Source organism: Rutilus rutilus (genome assembly GCF_951802725.1).
Source record: "Rutilus rutilus genome assembly, chromosome: 18".
In the NCBI taxonomy this organism is placed as follows: Eukaryota; Metazoa; Chordata; class Actinopteri; order Cypriniformes; family Leuciscidae; genus Rutilus; species Rutilus rutilus.
Window position 1 is genome coordinate 2,092,879 of NC_140231.1, and position 6,823 is coordinate 2,099,701.

A 6,823-nucleotide genomic window follows, 5' to 3' on the forward strand; every position below is an offset into this window, starting at 1 on the left:
TGAAGTATATAAGTATTATGAATTGTTGAATTATACTGAATATTTCTTCTATTTATGGGGTGTTGGGAATATTTTATGTCAACCCAATGAAGAGGGAGGATGTAATGTATTGTTTTAAAAGAAGCAGATTTTTTTATTTTGAATATATTTTATTAGGGTTATGTATTTATGAAGTAATGTGTTAAATGTGTAGGCTATGTATTTTTTGTGTTAATAATTATAATTAAAGAGATGTTAAAAGTAAAAAAAGGGAAGTTTGCTTATCTCTAAGAGTCGTTTCCTTTCAGGATTTCCTTTCATTTCTAGCAGTTTTACAGCTCATGTTTTCCTACAGGAAGAGGCTGTTCTCGTCAGCACAGGAGAATTTGTTTTCGAAGGGAATATTCCCCACGGTCAACGTCAATGCTTTCATGTTTGCGCGAATCATTTCTCAGACTTACCAGACTGCTTTATAAAGGAGGGTCAGTATAAAGCTGGTTTTGCTAAGAAGCTGCTCCTGAAAAAAGGATCGGTACCAAATATTCGTGTTCCTGCTGCACCTCCAGAAGAAGAAGTGAGTGTAAAGTTTTATTAAACTTTATATTAATCTTTGCAAATCGCTAGCACGCTTCACGATGAATGCGGCTAAGGTTTACACTCAGGGTACATTACGGCATCAATATAATTCATAATCCCACCTTTATAATGAACAACATTTAAATGTAACAGCTTCATGTGCTCTTGTGAAAAGATTTTAGTTTAGCTAAAACACTTTGGTCCTGACATTCAACCTCACAACCTTTTTCTGAGAATAATTTCATGTGAAGAACTTGAATAGCAGCAACTCGATTTATGAATTTTTCTTCCATTTAATTTTTTTTCTCTCATGCTGTCTATTTGTGAGGTCCTGAGTAGTTTAATTTTACCATTTGCCTTACGTTTCCGATACCTGGAAAAGGAAAAATGAATGAAAGGTGAAATGTAGTAAGCACTGACATAAATACAAACGTTGGACCATGATCAAAATTGCACACAATTGTTCATTTATGGTAGGTGTGTGTGTGTTTGTGTGTGCATGAGTTTGTATATAGTGTATACTGTACAATTATGTCAGCCTTCACATTTGCATGTCAGCATCAGTGTGTATGTACACACACACATGGGCATGCATGTCTGTATGTGATGTGTGTGAAAGAGAGTGTGTGTATACAATATATACTGTACAATTATGTCAGCCTTCACGTTTGCATGTCAGCATCAGTGTGTGTGTGTGTGTACGCACATGCATGTCTGTGTGTGTACTTATGTTTCTGTGCGCGTGCGTGTGTCTGTGTGGGAGTGAGTGCAAGTGTTGGTCAAAACAATGAATCCAATTTTATATTTTTATAGTTATATTTTGTTTACGCAATCTATTCAAGAAGTGTTTAAGGCAAATATCAAGTTATATTGAAATGAGCAAGAGTAATAGTGCACGTCCCTCCTTAATAAGTCTGTTTCTCATTACTGAAACATTGAGTATTTTCACAGCAACAGGCCTTCAATTGTTGCGGTGAATGATAATGGTGTTGCGGAGGATGACTGACCTTAAACATTTTTGCTACATGTGGAAGCTAAATGAGGGTTAGCTAAACTTTCCCTCTCTTTTTATATTTAGACCATAATGGGGTATATAGTAATCAAAAAATTTAAATCGCAACATTTTTTAAAACTTCACAAACTCATGTTTTAGTAATGAGAACTAAAAAGTGGTGTAGGTACTATGACAAACAAAATTTTAACTTTTATCTGGAGAGAAAAAATAAGAACTACTTACCTGCTAGCCATCTTGAGTGTGCTGTGACACTCAAGATGGCTACCAGGTAAGCAGTTCGCATTTCCGGTGTGTTCTTCTGCACCGCCCGTCATTTTTAAATTCGGTTCAACCGTCAACAGGTTCACAGGTCGCATGTACCATCGCCTCCAATGCCTTCTCTTGTTTCTGCCTTTTAGTTTTAGTAATTTCACTAAAATGTACTGGTTTTCCACCTTGATAAGCTCCAACTCCAACATGATCCGCTCTCTTTCTGTTGCTTTGTAGCCTAAACTCAAAACAGCCGTGAGGAATCTAAACACAGTGGAACATTAAAACCCGCCCCTGCCAACTAGCGTTTCGGTGGTGTAACTGCAGAGCAACACAGACATAACGCAGAAGTATAAATGCTCACGACGGCGCCGCCTACGTGCGTAGCCTACAACGTACACTCGACGCAGAAGTATAAATGGGCCTTTAGGCTACTGTCACTTTAAGACGGCACGCGACACATCTAATATACACGCATATGACCCACACCCAATTTCCTCTCAAACGTTTGCTTTCACTTTAGAGATAACCAACTGTTTTTATGTAAACCTTGTGAGTACATATTTGACAGGTGTTGCTGTTTGACAGGCTTTTAGTGCCTGTGAGCTTTGCATGTTGCGCTCAGAAAAGCGCATGTTAAAACAGCACGTTAGCACGCAAATTAAATGTTTACCCGGCAAGGCTTTAAAGCACATGCATATAATGAACTTTTGTTAATTGCAGTGTCCCGTGAGTGAAACTCTATCTCTGCGTTAACATGTGATGTACGTCGCGTTGTTGAGATGGAGGCGTCGGAACGGCAACTGATAGAATTGACTTTAACATGATACTACGATATTTCTTCAAAAGCAGATAGTGGAGACATTTTAATCGTCCATGATCAAAAAATCTTGATATCGCACACCCCTAAACTAAAGTGCACCCACTTCCATGGATACAGTTAGTGTTAATACGTTAAATCCATGGTGAACGTTGCTGATCTGTGGACTTAAAGCTTATAACTAGTTCATTCATGGCACAATGTTTCTCCTGGTTTCCACGTCAGCGCTGTTTGATCCGTTAATAACGGAGAAATTTGAATGTTTCTCACTAGATCTCGCAGCGATGTTATTACTTCAGTGGCAAATTCAAATGCTTTCTTTACTGGATCTCTTAGCGCTGTGTAGTAACAGTGTCGCTCGATCAAGATCGGCTTGCGCTGAACTGACATTGATGGTCCAAACTGAGCGTGAAGCACAAAATAATGAGTAGGCCTAGTGCAGTTTTTGTTCCACTTTCATTATGTTTGCCATTTGATGTTGGGCAACGTTGTGGTGGTCGCGCCATCTTTAACTTCGCAGTCCACTTACGGTCGAATGGATTGTACCTTCAGTCAACATGATGTGGAGCGCACAGTTCATGGTTGCATAGCAACAACAGACGCCACGTGAGCATAAGCGCTTTGGAAAGGGAGACAGCGGCACAGCCGCAATTTACATCCGGTTTTACATGCAGTATGTGAAGATATCCCCTAAGATCGGGCATCTTAATGAAAATATTGAGCGCTATATCGAACAAGACTTGGGAGGCTCAGGATTCAGCGCAACCTTGGGCCTGGGTCCCCGGGGTGAGGCGGCCTACGGCGGCTTGAGGAGCGCGAGCACTGATGAGAGTCCCTGGGCTGACGGCGCTGTGTTCCGGCCAGGCGGCTGCTTTTTTGAGCGACCTGTCGCGGAACTCGAGCGCCTGGGGATGAAGTGTCGCATGGCCTGTGACGTCTTCTGCACCTCTGAATAGCGCTCAGCAAAGCCTTTAACAGTCGGGCCGAACGGAGGAGACACGGGCACGTCGAGAAAGGTGGCTCTGTCGGAGTCCTTCATGTCGGACAGCGTGAGCCACAAGTGTCTCTCGGTGACGGTGAGAGATGCCATGTTCCTCCCAATGGTCTGTGGACTTGGTGGCTCGTAGAGCTAAGTCCGTGGCGCTTCTGAGATCCGTGAAGCTTTCAGGATCCGGGCCCGCCTCGTCCATAGAGCGGAGAAGGTTGGCCTGATAAATTTGAAGCACAGCCATGGAGTGAAGCGCCGAAGCGGCCTGACCGGCGGCAGCGTAGGCACGACCGATGAGGGCCGAAGTAGTTCGGCAGGCTTTGGAGGGCAAAGCGGGCTTTTGAAAAAATGTCTAAAAAACTGTAGTCTTGTAACTATAGTTCATCATTGTAATATTATTTATTGATTATATCTGCGACCCTACAGAAGATATCAGTTCTGAGAATGGATGGATGGATGGATTGTATTTCTTTCTTAGCTAAAATACAGTATTTAATAATAAGTATTATTAATAATTGTATGTGGCTATCTGTCATTTAAGGTGTTTGTAAATGTAATGTCTGTTCTTTACTTGTTGGATATGAAATAATTAAGATATTTTCATTTAAGGGGACCTGTCCATCTTTAAACATCTCGAGAGAAGCCATCAAACATCATCAATCAAGAGCAGCTGTGTGAGCCTCAGAAGATGTCTAACCCACAAAGATTTGTAAAAACATTTAAAAGTGAACTGGCCAAATCTGCTGTTTTCACCACTATTCCACTGAGTCTTTTGTTAGTTCTATTGGAGGGGCTTTTTGATGACGAATTTTCATGCCCATGCAAAGCTGAGCGGAATGCAGACGCATCAAACTTGGTCTTCGCTGCACCTTTCCTTTTCTTTCTTTCTTTAATGTGTCTAGCTTTACAGCTATTTAAACCTATACCCCAACCTTGCAATAACTGTTTCCTTTACAAATGTTTAAAATTATATTCCTTTTGCAAAGGTTTAAATAGCAAAAAATGCTGTTCTTATTGTAATTTTTTAAAGTTGAAAGAGTTCATACTTTGCCTGATTCCACCGTTTGTGTGGATCATCCTTCTGCTCCTTGATGGTAATTATGTTGCCTGTCGGGACACATACTGGAATGGAGTGTATGTTTCTGAGGATGAGCATCATGTGAAATGGTGTAAACCCACTGAATCAATCCCAGGAAGAAATGAGACCGAACTACGAGATCTGACTGAGAGCTTTGTTGCCAGGTCACAGGTATTCTGTATACTGCAATTTTTTTATTCATTTTATTCATATTCAGAAATGTTATAGGTTATGTAAGAAAATATGTACGAAAATATAGGTTGCTATACAGTGTCAACCATTCATTGTGCTCTCATTAGTATTCATACACAAGTAGATCATGAAGACTTACTAACACCTAAGTCCCTCTGAGGAAGTGTTCACTCGGCGGCCATATTTGCATATTGTTTCAGGCATCCAAGACCAAATCCTATCTAGTTGAATGGGGGAATCCTGAAATCCTAAAAACTGCTGGCCGAACACACAATTCAATAACATATTTCAGCAACAAAATCTGACATAACTGTCCCATAAATGTTTTCTTATGCTTAAATAGCGTTAACAAAGTAACAGTGCACCTAACATTTTTAACTAAACTAATTGTATATTTTAAACTTAAGCAGATTTGTTTGTCTCTAAAGTAGTTCATGCAAAAATATTTGCTGTTATCTAAGTTTCAGTGTTTTAAAATGCATAAAAATGTGTACCAGTGAAGCTATGAATATGAAATCACCCTGTATTTGGCCCTTAAGCAAGACTATACGGCTTCACAGTCATTATCCCTGTAATAACACTCTGGATAAAAGTATCTTCTGAATGACAGTTGACTATAAAAATAGTTATTGTATTAATTAACCGACTGACTGTTTTTATTTCCCCAGGAAGACGGTTGGATTTTGCTCCTTGTATTGAGCTCAATTATAATACTTACTGCAGTTATCAATGACTGCGGCTGCAGTGATGAAGAAAAAGCGGATGAAGAACTCCAACTTCTTGTTACCAAATGATAACCTTTCTTGAACATGCATGTTGGTTCATATGATTGGTATGGATTGGTTGAATCACTGATTTGTACTTGATAAATTGTTTGCTAATTCATCTATCTATCTGGTTTGCTGTATTGTCTTGATATAACTATACATGTTCAATTAAAATTGTCCTCCCTGCTGCATTAAATTAAAGGTATAATTAAATGTATGCGTTTTAAAATAAACACACACACACACATAAAATCAGCATAATCTTTTTAAAGAATTTTAGTTTTGAATCACTGCAACCTTAAAGTTTTTGCTAATCAGTTTGTGTTTCTGTCTGTCTTTGTGTGTGTGTGTGTGTGTGTGTGTGTGTGTGTGTGTGTGTGTGTGTGTGTGTGTGTGTGTGTGTGTGTGTGTGTGTGCTGTTTAGATGAATTTAGTTTTAGTTTGTAATTTTAATATTGTTGTTTTGATTGCATTATATTATGTAAGCAATAAGGTACGAAAGGCCATGCTGTATTGTGAATAAGTCACGGCTGAACGGCGTTGTTATATTACAGCTTATTTGTTGATTCAGTTTTAATTGTCCAACATAATCGCCTAATAAATGAACAATAATGCATCTCTATCTCTGATATTTTCTTTTTAAAATAATACCTTCTAATAATGAGACAAAACCATTACTGATGAAAACTACTGGAACATTTAAAGAAACCACTTCACACATGATGATGAACAGAAAGTGGACGTTCTTTATCTCTCCTTTATGTCGCCTAAATAACATATTTATTCTTTTTTATGCACATATCGTAGTAGAATTAAGAGGAAAAAGAGAGAAAAAATATACAGGGGAATTACATAAACGGAATTAACAAGAAAAAATGTTTCAAGAATTCTACATCTTGTATATTCTATTTCAGGTTATATCAGGTTTATATCAACCCCTATTCTTATACAATAAAAATATCTTTACTAGAAAGCTGAATCTTTCATTTGTAATTGGGTAAATACACATTGATAGAATAAATGTTTAATGGATTCTGCAAAAGACACATATAGTCTCCATGTTTCTGAAAATCTAAAGACGTCTCTCTCACTGGGTAAATTTAACTATATATGACTTCTTTAACTTTATTGTTGAGACAGCACTGGGTAAACTCCAGAC

The 6,823-nt window shown here is 38.5% G+C and overlaps 1 long non-coding RNA gene across 1 annotated transcript; it reads left to right on the forward strand.

Annotated features, from left to right (window-relative positions):
• Window positions 1–339: 339 nt before the first annotated feature.
• On the forward strand, window positions 340–6,280 carry LOC311276860. The gene is made up of 3 exons (XR_014625135.1): window positions 340–553; window positions 4,237–4,876; window positions 5,566–6,280. It is a non-coding gene; the product is annotated as an uncharacterized lncRNA (long non-coding RNA).
• The last annotated feature ends 543 nt before the right edge of the window (window positions 6,281–6,823 follow it).